The sequence below is a fragment of the Oncorhynchus keta genome, chromosome 23, assembly GCF_023373465.1.
Source record: "Oncorhynchus keta strain PuntledgeMale-10-30-2019 chromosome 23, Oket_V2, whole genome shotgun sequence".
NCBI lineage: Eukaryota > Metazoa > Chordata > Actinopteri > Salmoniformes > Salmonidae > Oncorhynchus > Oncorhynchus keta.
The window spans coordinates 13,174,662-13,192,208 of record NC_068443.1 but is presented as its reverse complement, the minus strand read 5'-3'; positions in this window follow the sequence as shown (position 1 = coordinate 13,192,208).

The following is a 17,547-nucleotide window of genomic DNA, read 5'->3' as shown; positions in this document are numbered from 1 at the left end:
TGGTGTTGTTGTTGGAAACAGTTGGAAACAGTTGGGCACCTAGGCTAGTAACTGTAGTGAATGGTCATTGTCTGTTGGCATACACACAGCTCTGCAGGCCAGGTATACTATGTCTCTAAACACTATAACACTATCTCCGTTTAGTACTGTTACGGCTGCAAGGCTGCCTTTCATTGACTGGGAAGATCTCAATTGCTTTCTCCTCGTCTCCTGCTCAAACCCATTGGATGAGAAAGCCAGCCGGTCTGTCTCCTCTGACCTTTTCTTCCAATGGGTTTCGAGAAAAAGGAGTATGCAATTGAGATCTTCCTTTTGTCTGCTATACCCCTTTGCCTCCCTCTTCTGTCTGTCTCTTATTTTTGCTAACTTTTATATGGTCAAAAGATGAAAAAGGGAAACGTTCCATTGCCCACCCAAGTGCTTTGTTCTGTTTGTATTGTGTTCTAACTTAGATTTGAAGCCATCTGCACCTTCTGGCTTAACCCTGTGTGCCTGAGGGCTGAAGCCAAAGTAACAGTGTAGAGTGACCTCCTATTATTCACTTGCTACAGTCAGTTTGCATACAGTGTGTTAGTGGTGCTTGGATCAGCTGTTTTAACACCCGCAATTGCTAATAACCCATCCGCAACCGCCTGACTGTGATAAAGTGAACGTCTGAGGCCCAACCCTAAACCGCAAATATAGAAAATGCACTATAGGCTAGTCAGACTGCAGGAATATTTTTTTGGACCGAGGGTGCAGGGATTTGTTTTTGGACCGAGGGTGCAGGGATTTGTTTTTGGACCGAGGGTGCAGGGACTTGTTTTTGGACCGAGGGTGCAGGGACTTGTTTTTGGACCGAGGGTGCAGGGACTTGTTTTTGGACCGAGGGTGCAGGGACTTGTTTTTGGACCGAGGGTGCAGGGACTTGTTTTTGCCTTATTTAGACATGTTTCTGCTTATGATTTTGGAAGGCTATTTGTTAGTCAACTTGTCTATAATTATAATTATATATATATATATACACAGCTTATCTTCTGTCATATGTTGCCCTAGAATACTAACTAAACCCTTGCTTTCTAGAATGTCATAAATCAATAGAAAGAATGCTTCAATCTAGTTAACATCGGTAAAGTTTCACAGAGCAAAGACGTTTAGCGATTGGAGAGAAAATGCAATAACAAAACATTTTATATGTTTTACAGTTTTATGTGCAAGATTCGCAAATGACATCAGTTTGACTAGGAAATAGAAAGCTGTGAACGACCTAACATGTTTTTGATAAGGTTTCAGTTCGGCTTGGATGCAAATTATGTGGTTTGAAATTGTAGCATTCACATTCTCTCAAGATGCTGGGGGGGAAAAAATCATTTCTCCAGTCCTGTTCCCAAGTCCACATATTTCCTACATTTAGTGTATAATTTTACTGCAAGACATGCTTAATTCTGCAGGAGTTCATATTAAGTATGAGGTTATAGACCTGCACACAGTCAGTGTCCAGATTTCAGTTTCCATCTAACCCATCTGAACAGCAGGCTACAGTTCCCTTGACATGCCATAAGGCCTATTTGAAGGCCGTCTTGGCTGACATTTTTTTTTAGTGCCTCACAATCATCACGTATAAACTCCCAGCAATTTAATGGGTATTTACCAACGTTTCAGGAATCACTGTGCCTTCCTCCTACCCTCCTACCCTGAGGAAGACACAGTGATGCCGAAACGTAGGTAAATACCCATTTTTAATTCACAATCATCACATAACATAGTGCCAGCTATCATCCTCTTTTTCCACTTCACCACATCTTTCTGAAACACTACTTTTCTGGCCCTCCCTGCTCTTTATTTTCAACCCTCCTTTTGTAGCTTTTCTCTTATTGAAACTCCAACATTGTCCTTTTTGCCTCCATGGATTGAGTTTTTTTCTGCCTGTTCCTAAAAGTGATTGGTGTATAGGCTAGTTGCCGTGCGTACAGGTAGGCCCTAAAGTTTAGGCTTATGCACTAATGCCAGATAGCCTAAGATAATGAAGGAAATACCTCAATGTAGCCTTAAAGATATAAATTGCACAAGAATGATACATTTATGGATTTTTCAAAGGTATTATTTTCTCTTTATTCAACCCACCCGCCTACAACCTGCCCTTCATCCACACAATATTTAATGGCCCTAAACCCATCTCTTCAGAGGATATAACCGCAGGGACTGTTCCATCTAACCGCTGCCAAAAGGAGATTTGAAAGAAGGCTTGTTTTTGTATTTACACGTGTCACCCCATGGTGTGGGTGGGTGGGAGAGACAGGAAATAGTACTGTATATGACCATGGACTTTATTAGTCTTTCTGGGTGTTTCAATTCAAGCTACGCCTTTTTTTTTTTTACCCAGAGCCTCAGAACTGTGATGTGCCCTACCCACAGCCGATAACTGTCTACCCTCGTTATCTAGTTGCTACACTCCTTCATGGCACCCGTGGAATTGTAAGTGGAACATACCCATTGTTTTTATGTCGAAATGGGCACAGGACAGCTTATACCCTACCCCCACTCACTGGCTATCTGCCCCCATTCCGCTGCCCCCTCGCCTCCTACCCCTCTCACACCTGCCCCGTTCTCCCATTTTCATCCCTAAACCCCCTTCCGACATCTCTAAATCCACCCCCTCAAACACTGTCTCTCAAAGGTCACTACATAACCCCCCCTCCCCCCCAATCTCCCTCTCAACTACTACCCTCCACTCCTTCCCTAGAAAATGCAGCTCTACCAAAAAAAATGACTATCCTATGTGCATAAACTAAACACGTTCCTCCTAACTTAATGTTTACATGTCTCTTGGGCCATATTTGTTGTGTTAACATGGGTTTTAATGCCTCTGTAGGTGATTAATGTTCAGGTGTGGGTTACCACCTCTCATTAGCCTAACTAAAAGGAACTAGGTGGGGGGGCTCCAGTTGTCTTAAGTACCTTGTTTACAGGTGTCTATGAGTAATGTAACAAAGGGCTCAGATCAAGCATGTCAGTTTTTTCGGACTGGTGTCGTTGGTGACAATCTATTTATGTTTTTCACACTACATTCGAAGATGGGTATTTCTACCAAATCCCACAGGAGTATCATATTATTTTGATATTACGAGTATTATCTTAACAGCAGCTTTATTTTAATATACAGAATCATTTTGTGAAGTGTCCATTGTAAATTGCTCATTGCCTGCATGTGTCTATAGGTTATGTATCTTGCTTCAGCGATGATGCCTTATTTTGAGGCTCTGTGTTTTTGGTAATTTACGCTCTCCATGGGTGGAGGTTTGAACCAAGGCAGGATTATCTTTATGTGGATTATTTTATTACCTTTGTATTGTCATTTATTGTAAATTTTTGCGACGATGTAAATGGAGAATGTTGTCCGATCGCTTCTTAAATAAATATGAAGGAAAGTGAAGTGGCCCTCCGTCTGCTGGATGTGTCTTCAGGGGGATGTGAATGATACCTTAATTTACATATAAATTACAATTTCCAGAGAAGTCTCTCTTTCATATTCATTCTTTCATTGTCGTTGTCTATTGTACACCCATTTTCATTTAAATGATCCTGTAGGTAGCAAAAATTAATAGGACAATCTAATCAGTGGTTTAAAAAACAAGTCAGTTGTGAAAAATACATTGATCTGTCAGGCTTTGAAATACATTGGTCTGTCAGGCTTTGAAATACATTTCCAAGCAGGTGTGTTATAATATTCAAGCAATAGATGTCACAACTAATCGCTCAACCTACTGAAGAAGCCTAACTGAATCAATCAATGCAAACTGCACAATAAACCACATGACATCTCCTATACTGACTGACACGTCCATTATAAGGACATGCACGACAGACAGTTTTTGGCGGATATCCATGGCGTTATCTCATAAAAGGAAGGCGTGCCCTTTTCGGTTTGCCCAGCCAGTCAGCTATACTCATGGCTGCTACACCTAAGAAACAGCGCTAGGGGTCGGAGGGAACCAGGGTGCAGCTCCCGCCTTGCTACTACAAAGGATACTTGGAAAAACAGGCCCGAATGAAAAGGTTGGTGCATTGCATGCTGTGATAGTGTCACCCATTAGTGAGGTCGGCACTGATGTTGGGAGATTAGGCCTGGCTAGCAGTTGGTGTTCCAATTCACCCCAAAGGTGTTCAATGGGGTTGAGGTCAGGGCTCTGTACGGGCCAGTCAGGTTCTTCCACACCAATCTCAACAAACCATTCTTTATGGACCTCGCTTTGTGCACGGGGGCATTGACATCCTGAAACAGGAAAGGGCGTCCCCCAAACTGTTGCCACAAAGTTGGAAGCACAGAATCGTCTAGAATGCAATTGTATGCTGTAACATTAAGATTTCCCTTCACTGGAACTAAGGGGCCAGAACCATGACAAACAGCCCCAGACTATTACGCCTCCTCCTCCAAACTTTACAGTTGGCACTGTGCATTGCGGCAGGTAGCGTTCTCCTGGCATACACCAAACCCAGATTTGTCTATCGGACTGCCAGATGGTGAAGCATGATTCATCACTCCAGAGAACGCGTTTCCAGAGTCCAATGGCGGCGAGTTTTACACCACTCCAGCGAACACTTAGCATTACTCATGGTGATCTTAGGCTTGTGTGCGGCTGCTTGGCCATGGAAACTCATTTCTTGATGCTACTGATGAAGAATTACTGTGCTGACATTGCTTCCAGCGGCAGTTTGGAAATCCGTACTGAGTGTTGCAACTGAGGACGCTTCAGCACTCGGCTGTCCCGTTCACAATAATAGCACTTACAGTTAACCTGGGCAGCTCTAGCTGGGCAGAAATTCAATGAACTGACTTCTCGGAAAGGTGGCATCCTATGAAGGTGCCACGTTGAAAGTTACTGAGCTCTTCAAATTTATTTATATAGCCCTTCGTACATCAGCTGATCTCAAAGTGCTGTACAGAAACCCAGCCTAAAACCCCAAACAGCAGCAAGCAATGCAGGTGTAGAAGCACGGTGGCTAGGAAAAACTCTCTAGAAAGGCCAAAACCTAGGAAGAAACCTAGAGAGGAACCAGGCTATGTGGGATGGTCAGTCCTCTTCTGGCTGTGCCGGGTGGAGATTATAACAGAACATGGCCAAGATGTTAAAATTTTCGTAAATGACCAGCATGGTCGTATAATAATAAGGCAGAACAGTTGAAACTGGAGCAGCAGCACGGTCAGATGGACTGGGGACAGCAAGGAGTCATCATGTCAGGTAGTCCTGGGGCATGGTCCTAGGGCTCAGGTCCTCCGAGAGAGGAGAGAATTAGAGAACGCACACTTAGATTCACACAGGACACCGAATAGGACAGGAGAAGTACTCCAGATATAACAAACCGACCCTAGCCCCCCGACACAAACTACTGCAGCATAAATACTGGAGGCTGAGACAGGAGGGGTCAGGAGACACTGTGGCCCCATCCGAAGACACCCCCGGACAGGGCCAAACAGGAAGGATATAACCCCACCCACTTTGCCAAAGCACAGCCCCCACACCACTAGAGGGATATCTTCAACCACCAACTTACCGTCCTGAGACAAGGCTGAGTATAGCCCACAAAGATCTCCGCCATGGCACAACCCAAGGGGGGGCGCCAACCCAGACAGGATGACCGCATCAGTGAATCAACCCACTCAGGTGACGCACCCCTTCCAGGGACGGCATGAGAGAGCCCCAGTAAGCCAGTGACTCAGCCCCTGTAATAGGGTTAGAGGCAGAGAATCCCAGTGGAGAGGGGAACCGGCCAGGCAGAGACAGCAAGGGTGGTTCGTTGCTCCAGAGCCTTTCCGTTCACCTTCCCACTCCTGGGCCAGACTACACTCAATCATATGACCCACTGAAGAGATGAGTCTTCAGTAAAGACTTCAAGGTTGAGACCGAGTTTGCGTCTCTGACATGGGTAGGCAGACCGTTCCATAAAAATGGAGCTCTATAGGAGAAAGCCCTGCCTTCAGCTGTTTGCTTAGAAATTCTAGGGACAATTAGGAGGCCTGCGTCTTGTGACCGTAGCGTACGTGTAGGTATGTACGGCAGGACCAAATCAGAGAGATAGGTAGGAGCAAGCCCATGTAATGCTTTGTAGGTTAGCAGTAAAACCTTGAAATCAGCCCTTGCTTTGACAGGAAGCCAGTGTAGAGAGGCTAGCACTGGGGTAATAGATCAAATTTTTTGGTTCTAGTCAGGATTCTAGCAGCCGTATTTAGCACCAACTGAAGTTTATTTAGTGCTTTATCCGGGTAGCCGGAAAGTAGAGCATTGCAGTAGTCTAACCTAGAAGTGACAAAAGCATGTATTCATTTTTCTGCATCATTTTTGGACAGAAAGTTTCTGATTTTTGCAATGTCATGTAGATGGAAAAAAGCTGTCCTTGAAATGGTCTTGATGTGTTCTTCAAAAGAGAGATCAGGGTCCAGAGTAACGCCGAGGTCCTTCACAGTTTTATTTGAGACGACTGTACAACCATTAAGATTAATTGTCAGATTCAACAGAAGATCTCTTTGTTTCTTGGGACCTAGAACAAGCATCTCTGTTTTGTCCGAGTTTAAAAGTAGAAAGTTTGCAGCCATCCACTTCCTTGTCTGAAACACATGCTTCTAGCAAGGGCAATTTTGGGGCTTTACCATGTTTTATTGAAATGTACAGCTGTGTGTCATCCGCATAGCAGTGAAAGTTAACATTATGTTTTCGAATAACATCCCCAAGAGGTAAAATATATAGTGAAAACAATAGTGATCCTAAAACGGAACCTTGAGGAACACCGAAATTTACAGTTGATTTGTCATTGGACAAACCATTCACAGAGACAAACTGATATCTTCCCGACAGATAAAGATCTAAGCCAGGCCAGAACTTGTCCGTGTAGACCAATTTGGGTTTCCAATCTCTCCAAAAGAATGTGGTGATCGATGGTATCAAAAGCAGCACTAAGGTCTAGGAGCACGAGGACAGATGCAGAGCCTCGGTCCGATGCCATTAAAATGTAATTTACCACCTTCACAAGTGCCGTCTCAGTGCTATGATGGGGTCTAAAACCAGACTGAAGCATTTCGTATACATTGTTTGTCTTCAGGAAGGCAGTAAGTTGCTGCGCAACAGCCTTTTCTAAAATTTTTGAGAGGAATGGAAGATTCGATATAGGCCAATAGTTTTTTATATTTTCTGGGTCAGGGTTTGGCTTTTTCAAGAGAGGCTTTATTACTGCCACTTTTAGTGAGTTTGGTACACATCCGGTGGATAGAGAGCCGTTTATTATGTTCAACATAGGAGGGCCAAGCACAGGAAGCAGCTCTTTCAGTAGTTTAGTTGGAATAGGGTCCAGTATGCAGCTTGAAGGTTTAGAGGCCATGATTATTTTCATCATTGTGTCAAGAGATATAGTACTAAAACACTTGAGCGTCTCTCTTGATCCTAGGTCCTGGGAGAGTTGTGCAGACTCAGGACAACTGAGCTTTGAAGGAATACGCAGATTTAAAGAGGAAGGCCATTCTACTGTCAATGCTTGTTTATGGAAATTGCATGAATGTGCTCAATTTTATACACCTGTCAGCAACGGGTGTAGCTGAAATAACCGAATCCATTCATTTGATGGGGTGTCCACACACTGTGGTGTACTTCACTTGCTTCTTACTCAGAAGTGATTGTTATTAAAGTAGACTGAACTGGAGTCTGAATTAATTAAGTGCCTAAGCATACCACTATTACCCTAGGGTTGGACCAATGACTGTACAGTTGGACACTGAACTAGATTGGATAACACTGCAGAAATGGCCCAGTGATTGTAGCCGAGTCAAGGCAGGACCTGTCATTATGTCAATAACAACAAAGAATGTACAGGCAGGCCTATTTTATAGACCAGGGATGGGCAACTTTGATGGGGGTGGGGGCCACAAAACAATTTCACTCATCAGGAGGGGGCGCATTTGCTCGCCGGCCTGTGTACCCACATTACGTTTTTTAATTTTAGAGTTCATTTGGTGTAATTATTTTTTTTGCCATGGGGCTAGAGAAAATGTTGCTGTTTAAAGCAAGTTTGCTGCAATTCAACACATTTTGCCATGGGGCGGCGAGAAGATTTAGCCATTTTATAACTCATTTCCTGCAATTATACTCATTTTGCAATGGGTCGGAGAGGTTATTGAGCTGTTTTACAGATAATTTCCTTCAATTGTACACATTTTGCCTTAGGGTGTAGAGAAATGTAAGTCAGTCTCACTCAGATATATTAAAAACTGCTAATAAGATCAATGGGGTTCCCCAGGCTGGTAATTAACCATGATTACTAACTTAGTCTAGCGGCCAGATAACTTACCAATCTAAAAAACAAAAGACAGCTGTCAATGTTCAGCTGATGTCTGAATGTCACAAGCATTCCTAACCCTTGAACTGTCATTGAAAAGGCAATGAGGAGGATCTGTCACTTCTTGTTGCCTATGCTTGAATATAACTGTCCCTTAGGCATTGTCATTTTTAGTCTATTCATCCTTTTTTCCTAGAATCCAAGAGCCTTTTCCTTATCACAGTAGCGAGTCTAAATGACCTTACTAGTGAATTGATTGTAGAAATGCTTTTAATATGGCCATCTCTATCTCTGAGAGATGGTGCCACTGTGCTATGGTGTTTTGGAGATGAGCGAAGCATGGTGTTGTCAGTGGCTGCGGTTTAATAACACTGCCTGGCCACAGCTTGGAGGGAGGTAACGCCGGATGTTTGGGACTGGGGTTCAGGTGCACTTTATTGAATGGAGGATCACATGTCCACGGATTGACAACAGCTGTGGTGCAGAATCATCCCCTGGGATCATTATAGATCCCCAGATTGGAGGTGTCATAATACCCATAAAACCTAGCGGTCAAACAGGGAATGGTTCAAATTGTTTTTCCGCCATTCATTTTTCCAATAGGGGATTAAAGAAACACTTAAAATACGGGCTGTGTTTTGTGTAGGCTTACCCTGGCGTGACATTTTGTGTAGGCTTACCCTGGCGTGACGTTTTGTGCAGGCTTACCCTGGCGTGACGTTTTGTGTAGGCTTACCCTGGCGTGACATTTTGTGTAGGCTTACCCTGGCGTGACGTTTTGTGTAGGCTTACCCTGGCGTGACGTTTTGTGTAGACTTACCCTGATGTGATGTTTTGTGCAGGCTTACCCTGGCGTGACGTTTTGTGCAGGCTTACCCTGGCGTGACGTTTTGTGTAGGCTTACCCTGGCATGACGTTTTGTGTAGGCTCACCCTGATGTGATGTTTTGTGTAGGCTTACCCTGGCGTGACGTTTTGTGTAGGCTCACCCTGATGTGATGTTTTGTGCAGGCTTACCCTGATGTGATGTTTTGTGCAGGCTTACCCTGATGTGATGTTTTGTGCAGGCTTCCCCTGGCGTGACGTTTTGTGTAGGCTTACCCTGGCGTGACGTTTTGTGTAGGCTTACCCTGGCGTGACGTTTTGTGTAGGCTTACCCTGGCGTGATGTTTTGTGTAGGCTTACCCTGGCGTGATGTTTTGTGTAGGCTCACCCTGATGTGATGTTTTGTGTTGGCTTACCCTGGCGTGATGTTTTGTGTAGGCTCACCCTGATGTGATGTTTTGTGCAGGCTTACCCTGGCGTGACGTTTTGTGTAGGCTTACCCTGGCGTGACGTTTTGTGCAGGCTTACCCTGGCGTGACGTTTTGTGTAGGCTTACCCTGGCGTGACGTTTTGTGTAGGCTTACCCTGGCGTGACGTTTTGTGCAGGCTTACCCTGGCGTGACGTTTTGTGTAGGCTTACCCTGGCGTGACGTTTTGTGTAGGCTTACCCTGGCGTGATGTTTTGTGTAGGCTTACCCTGGCGTGATGTTTTGTGTAGGCTCACCCTGATGTGATGTTTTGTGTTGGCTTACCCTGGCGTGATGTTTTGTGTAGGCTCACCCTGATGTGATGTTTTGTGCAGGCTTACCCTGGCGTGACGTTTTGTGTAGGCTTACCCTGGCGTGACGTTTTGTGCAGGCTTACCCTGGCGTGACGTTTTGTGTAGGCTTACCCTGGCGTGACGTTTTGTGTAGGCTTACCCTGGCGTGACGTTTTGTGCAGGCTTACCCTGGCGTGACGTTTTGTGTAGGCTTACCCTGGCGTGACGTTTTGTGTAGGCTTACCCTAATGTGATGTTTTGATAACCATGTAAATCTCTCGCGGACAAGATGGCTTTCATTAATATGTTCAGCTCTATTTACTCTCAGATATGCAAACGCTAATTAGCACCAAAGAAGACATCATGCAAGACCATAAATCCCTGCAAGCTCCTGCATGTCATCTCTAGCTGACTCCTTTGCTAACAGTTACATTTAAGAAATGTAGCCTATTTATTAATTACTACATTTAGCTAACATTAGGTAGTTAATCCAGAGATTCTTACCGTTGCCTTGATTCGACGGTCTCGTCCAGAAAATCATGGTGTTTGTAGTTCTTTATGATAGCCACATTAGCAGCCAATTAGCATTTCATTTGTTGGCGGTAAATACATGCGAATATATTGATAAGTCACCTTGTACGAGAGAAAACGTCACACCAGGATAAGCCTACACAAAAGACCACTCTGATTTGAAAGGTTTCTAAAATCGCCTATGGCGGAAAAACAAGGTTTTATGGGTGAGAGAGACTGAGTATGAGGTAACAATGTATGATAATGTTAAAAGATATTTCAGTGAAAAACTGGTATGTCTCTGATTTCCTCTGAATCTCTCTGCGTATCTCGGTCTGTGTGTGTGTACAGATCTCTCAGCGGCTGTGGACCTGTCTGTGTGGGAACACTCTATTCTTCTTCAATAATGCCAAGGACACTCACGTAACTGTTACACACTAAGTCTGATATGTCATTGCGTTTGTACGGTTGATATCTGTTGCAGTATGTGGAGAAGATGGACCTCAGTGGCTTTGTCTCACTGAAAGACAACTGCAGCCGAGACAGAAAACTGGAAGCAGATACAATCATCCTACGCATGACAGATGGAGAGAACTCACAGTAAGAAAACACGGGCACACACAAACAGTGCATTCGGAAAGTATTCAGACCCCTTGACTTTTTCCACATTTTGTTACATTACAGCCTTATTCTAAAATGGATTCAAAGTATTTTTTCCCCTCATCAATCAAAACACAATACCCCACAATCACCCCCCAAAAAAGGTCAATCACATTTACCTTTTTAGACCCTTAACTCAGTACTTTGTTGAAGTACCTTTAGCAGCAACTACAGCCTTCTTGGGTATGACGCTACAAGCTTGGCACACCTGTATTTGGGGAGTTTCTCCCATTTTTCTCTGAAGATCAAACTCTGTCCGGTTGAATGGGGAGCGTTGCTGCACAGCTATTTTTATGTCTCTCCAGAAATGTTAGATCGGGTTCAAGTCCGGGCTCTGGCTGGGCAATTTAAGGACATTCAGAGACTTGTCACAAAGCCACTCCTGCATTGTATTGGCTGTTTGCTTAGGGTTGTTGTCCTGGTAGAAGGTGAACCTTTGCCCCAGTCTGAGGTCCTGAGCGCTCTGGAGCAGGTTTTCATCAAGGATCTCTCTATACTTTGCTCCGTTCATCTTTGCTTCGATTCTGGCTAATCTCACAGACCCTGCTGCTGAAAAACATCCCCACAGCATGATGCTGCCAACACCATGCCTCACCGTAGGGATGGTGCCAGGTTTCCTCCAGACGTGACGCTTGGCATTCAGGTCAAATAATTCAATCTTGCTTTTGTCAGACCAGAGAATCTTGTGTCTCATGTTCTGAGAGTCCTTTAGGTGCCTTTTGGCAAACTCCAAGTGGGCTATCATGTGCCTTTTACTGAGGAGTGGCTTCTGTCGGGCCACTCTACCATAAAGGCCTGATTGGTGGAGTGCTGCAGAGATGGTTGTCCTTCTGGAAGGTTCTCCAATCTCAAAAGAGGAACTCTAGAGCTCTGTTAGTGACCATCGGGTTCTTGGTCACCTCCCTGATCAAGGCCCTTCTTCCCCAATTGTTCAGTTTGGCTGGGTGTCCAGCTCTAGGAAGAGTCTTGGTGGTTCCAAACTTCTTCCATTTAAGACTGATGGAGGCCTCTGTGTTCTTGGGGACCTTCAATGCTGCAGAAATGTTTTTGTACTCTTCCCTATATCTGTTCCTTGACACAATTCTGCCTCGGAATTTTACAGATAATTCCTTCGATCTCATGGCTTGGTTTTTGCTCTGACATGCACTGTCAACTGTGGGATCTTATATAGACAGGTGTGTGCCTTTCCAAATCATGTCCAATGAATTTAATTTACCACAGGTGGACACCAATCAAGTTGTAGAAACATCTCAAGGATGATCATTGGAAACAGGATGCACCTGAGCTCAATTTTGAGTTTCATAGCAAAGGGTCTGAAAACGTATGTATATAAGGTATTTCTGCTTTTTAGTTTGTATAAGTTAGCAAACATTTCTACAACTGTTTTAGCTTTGTCATTATGGGGTATTCTGTGTAAATTGAGGATTTTAAAAAATGTCATACATTTTGTAATAAGGCTGTAACGTAACATTTGGAAAAAGTCAAGGGATCTGAATACTTTCCATAGGCACTGTACTGGCGGAAAGTAATAACCTCTCCTCTGTTCTCCTCTTTTCCAGGTTGCCAATCTGGAGGCTCGAGAGCTGTGGAAAGGTTTAATCTACTCTGTCATAGATGTAAGTCAGACACCCTACATTACAGTATAACCCTGTCTGATTGGCGGTTGCTCCCTGACCTCACAGTAACCCCCTGCGTGATTGGTTATTGTAGCTGAGTGTGCCCAGCTGTCTGACGTTGCTGCCAGGGCAGAAAAAAACCTACACTCGATCCCTCCGATGTCAACAACTACAGACCAGTATCCCTTCTTTCTTTTCTCTCCAAAACTCTTGAACATGCCGTCCTTGGCCAGCTCTCCCGCTATCTCTCTCAGTATGACCTTCTTGATCCAAATCAGTCAGGTTTCAAGACTAGTCATTCAACTGAGACTGCTCTTCTCTGTATCACGGAGGCGCTCCGCACTGCTAAAGCTAACTCTCTCTCCTCTGCTCTCATCCTTCTAGACCTATCGGCTGCCTTCGATACTGTGAACCATCAGATCCTCCTCTCCGCCCTCTCCGAGTTGGGCATCTCCGGCGTGGCCCACGCTTGGATTACGTCCTACCTGACAGGTCGCTCCTACCAGGTGGCGTGGCGAGAATCTGTCTCCTCACCACGCGCTCTCACCACTGGTGTCCCCCAGGGCTCTGTTCTAGGCCCTCTCCTATTCTCGCTATACACCAAGTCACTTGGCTCTGTCATAACCTCACATGGTCTCTCCTATCATTGCTATGCAGACGACACACAATTAATCTTCTCCTTTCCCCCTTCTGATGACCAGGTGGCGAATCGCATCTCTGCATGTCTGGCAGACATATCAGTGTGGATGACGGATCACCACCTCAAGCTGAACCTCGGCAAGACGGAGCTGCTCTTCCTCCCGGGGAAGGACTGCCCGTTCCATGATCTCGCCATCACGGTTGACAACTCCATTGTGTCCTCCTCCCAGAGCGCTAAGAACCTTGGCGTGATCCTGGACAACACCCTGTCGTTCTCAACTAACATCAAGGCGGTGGCCCGTTCCTGTAGGTTCATGCTCTGCAACATCCGCAGAGTACGACCCTGCCTCACACAGGAAGCGGCGCAGGTCCTAATCCAGGCACTTGTCATCTCCCGTCTGGATTACTGCAACTCGCTGTTGGCTGGGCTCCCTGCCTGTGCCATTAAACCCCTACAACTCATCCAGAACGCCGCAGCCCGTCTGGTGTTCAACCTTCCCAAGTTCTCTCACGTCACCCCGCTCCTCCGCTCTCTCCACTGGCTTCCAGTTGAAGCTCGCAACCGCTACAAGACCATGGTGCTTGTCTACGGAGCTGTGAGGGGAACGGCAGCTCAGTACCTCCAGGCTCTGATCAGGCCCTACACCCAAACAAGGGCACTGCGTTCATCCACCTCTGGCCTGCTCGCCTCCCTACCACTGAGGAAGTACAGTTCCCGCTCAGCCCAGTCAAAACTGTTCGCTGCTCTGGCCCCCCAATGGTGGAACAAACTCCCTCACGACGCCAGGACAGCGGAGTCAATCACCACCTTCCGGAGACACCTGAAACCCCACCTCTTTAAGGAATACCTAGGACAGGATAAAGTAATTCTTCTCACCCCCCTTAAAAGATTTAGATGCACTATTGTAAAGTGGCTGTTCCACTGGATGTCATAAGGTGAATGCACCAATTTGTAAGTCGCTCTGGATAAGAGCGTCTGCTAAATGACTTAAATGATGTAAATGTAAATACTGAGAGGTGGTGGACAGAGAGCGGAACAGACGCAGAGTAACATGCCCCCCACCATGAGAAAACATGAGGGTCTCTGAACCTTCAGTAGACCTCTAAACAGCAGGAAAATAGTCTAAAACAGTCCATTGAAAGCCTTGCGACTTCTCTGTTTCTTCCACAGAGTTGTTCACAGTGAAGAGTGTTGGTTAAAGTCTGGGCTGAGGAAATATATCTCACATATACAGTGATTCAGAAACTATTCACACCCCTTGACTTTTAGAAAATGTTGTTGTATTACAGCTTGAATGTAAAATGGATAAAACATTGATTTGTCACTGGCCAACACACAATACCCCATATTGTTTAAGTGGACTTATGTTTTTAGACATTTTTACAAGTTCCTTAAAAAGCTGAAATGTCTTGTCAATAACTATTTAACCCATTTGTTATGGCAAGCCTAAATAAGTTCAGGATTAAAATGTTGCTTATCAAGTTACAATAAGTTTCATGGACTCACTCTGTGTACAATAATAGTGTTTAGCCAGATTTTAAATGACTACCTCGTCTCTGTACCCTACATATACAATTATCTGTAAGGTCTCTCAGTCAAGCAGTGAATTTAAAACACAGATTCAGTCCAGGGAGGTTTTCCAATGCCCCACAAAGAAGGGCACCTATTGGTAGATGGGTAAACATTTTTAAAAAGCAGACATTCCTTTATTAGTTACACTTTGGATGGTGTATCAATACACCCAGTCAATACAAAGATACAAGCATCCTTCCTAACTCAGTTGCCGGAGAGGAAGGAAAACGTTCAGGGATTTCACCATGAGGCCAAAGTTTTAAAACAGTTACAGAGTTCAATGGCTGTGATAGGCGCAAACTGAGGATGAACCAACAACATTGTAGTTACTCCAAAATACTAACCTAATTGACAGAGTGAAATGGAAGTATGCACAACTCAAATATTCCAAAACCTGCACCCTGTTTACAACAAGGCACTAAAGTAAAACTGCCAAAAAACTGGGCAAAAAAAAAATCACTTTTTGTCCTGGATACAAAGTTTTTGTTGGGGGCAAATCCAATACAACACATTAATGAGTACCACTTTTCATATTTTCAGGCATAGTGGGTGGCTGCATCATGTTATGGGTATGCTTGTAATCAGTGAGGATTGTGTGAATACTTATGTAAATGAGATATTTCTGTATTTCATGTTTAATACATTTGTAAAAATGTCTAAAAACATATTTTAACTTTGTCATTATGGGGTATTGTGTGTAGATGGGTGAGAGAATGTAATCCATTTTGAAAATAGGCTGTAACAACAAAATGTGGAATAAGTTAAGTGTTATGAATACTTTCCGGAGGCAGAGCTATCATTTTTTAAGGTAAACGTTTGTTCTAATTATATAAAACATAAGAACAAACATTTGGAGATTGTGCTACACTACAATCAATACACTCAACGTGAATGTAAAAGTTTGTCTCTTTAAAAAAAACAAAAAAAATCTTATTAATTTCTCTCTTGTAACCAGATGCCTGTGAGCTCACATTGGACCCAATTACAGCAAGCATAGAGCTGCGTCTGTCTGAAGGCAACAGGAAAGTAACAATTATGAGAGAAGCAGCCTCATCCTGATCACCCAGAGAAATTTGAAGACTGGTATCAGGTGCTGTGTAAAGAGGGCCTAACTGGGCAGTGTTACTAGGAGGCAGAGTATAGTGTTTGCGCTGGTATAGGAGTGGCATATAAAGGAATCCGCAGGAGAGGAAGTTTTATTGTTTGCCAAGATACAATATGAAGTCCTAAGTGCTTTGATAATAGTTACACTGCACGGCACAATAATGAGTACTGCCATGCCTGCTCCCTCCCTTCAGTCCCACAGAATAAAAACACTCCTAGATTGGCCAGCTGGAAATGTGTCCTTTTACAGTGTCTCATCAGACACACTGACCCACCTGCACACATTCCACATTCGTCTATCCAGAGTTTTGGGTTTGGTGGTTTGACACATCAGCATCCCTGTGTAACCTGGAATAACCTAAAAAATAACTGTACTACACTAATAAGTACACAAACATGATTGATACTGTAGTCACATTTCTCACTGTTAGAGGTGAAAGCATATACTGAACAAAAATATAAACGCAACACGTAGGTCACATTTTTCATGAGCTGGAATAAAAGATCACAGAAAGGTTTCATGCACACAAAGTGTATTTCTCTCAAATTTTGTGCACAAATTTGTTTTACATCCCTGTTAGTGAGCATGTTAGGCCTAATTTATTTATACTTAGTCAAATCTTTTAAATTATTGCATGTTGCGTTTTATATTTTTGTTCAGTGTTAAGACAGTTATCCCATATAGTTACATTAAGAATTTGACAAAAAGTAATTCTGATATGCTCTCACCGTAGACAATGTAATCAGCCCACTGGAAGCTTTGTCAGGTCGTGAAAACCTGCAGTGTTTTTCTAGCAATTACATACTTTCAAAACTTTATGTAGGGTTAAATACACTGCTCAAAAAAATAAAGGGAACGCTTAAACAACACAATGTAACCCCAAGTCAATCACACTTCTGTGAAATCAAACTGTCCACTTAGGAAGCAACACTGATTGACAAATGTCACATGCTGTTGTGCAAATGGAATAGACAACAGGTGGAAATTATAGGCAATTAGCAAGACACCCCCAATAAAGGAGTGGTTCTGCAGGTGGTGACCACAGACCACTTCTCAGTTCCTATGCTTCCTGGCTGATGTTTTGGTCACTTTTGAATGCTGGCGGTGCTTTCACTCTAGTGGTAGCATGAGACGGAGTCTACAACCCACACAAGTGGCTCAGGTAGTGCAGCTCATCCAGGATGGCACATCAATGCGAACTGTGGCAAGAAGGTTTGCTGTGTCTGTCAGCGTAGTGTCCAGAGCATGGAGGCGCTACCGGGAGACAGGTCAGTACATCAGGAGACGTGGAGGAGGCCGTAGGAGGGCAACAACCCAGCAGCAGGACCGCTACCTCCGCCTTTGTGCAAGGAGGAGCACTGCCAGAGCCCTGCAAAATGACCTCCAGCAGGCCACAAATGTGCATGTGTCTGCTCAAACGGTCAGAAACAGACTCCATGAGGGTGGTATGAGGTCCTGACGTCCACAGGTGGGGGTTGTGCTTACAGCCCAACACCGTGCAGGACGTTTGGCATTTGCCAGAGAACACCAAGTTTGGCAAATTCGCCACTGGCGCCCTG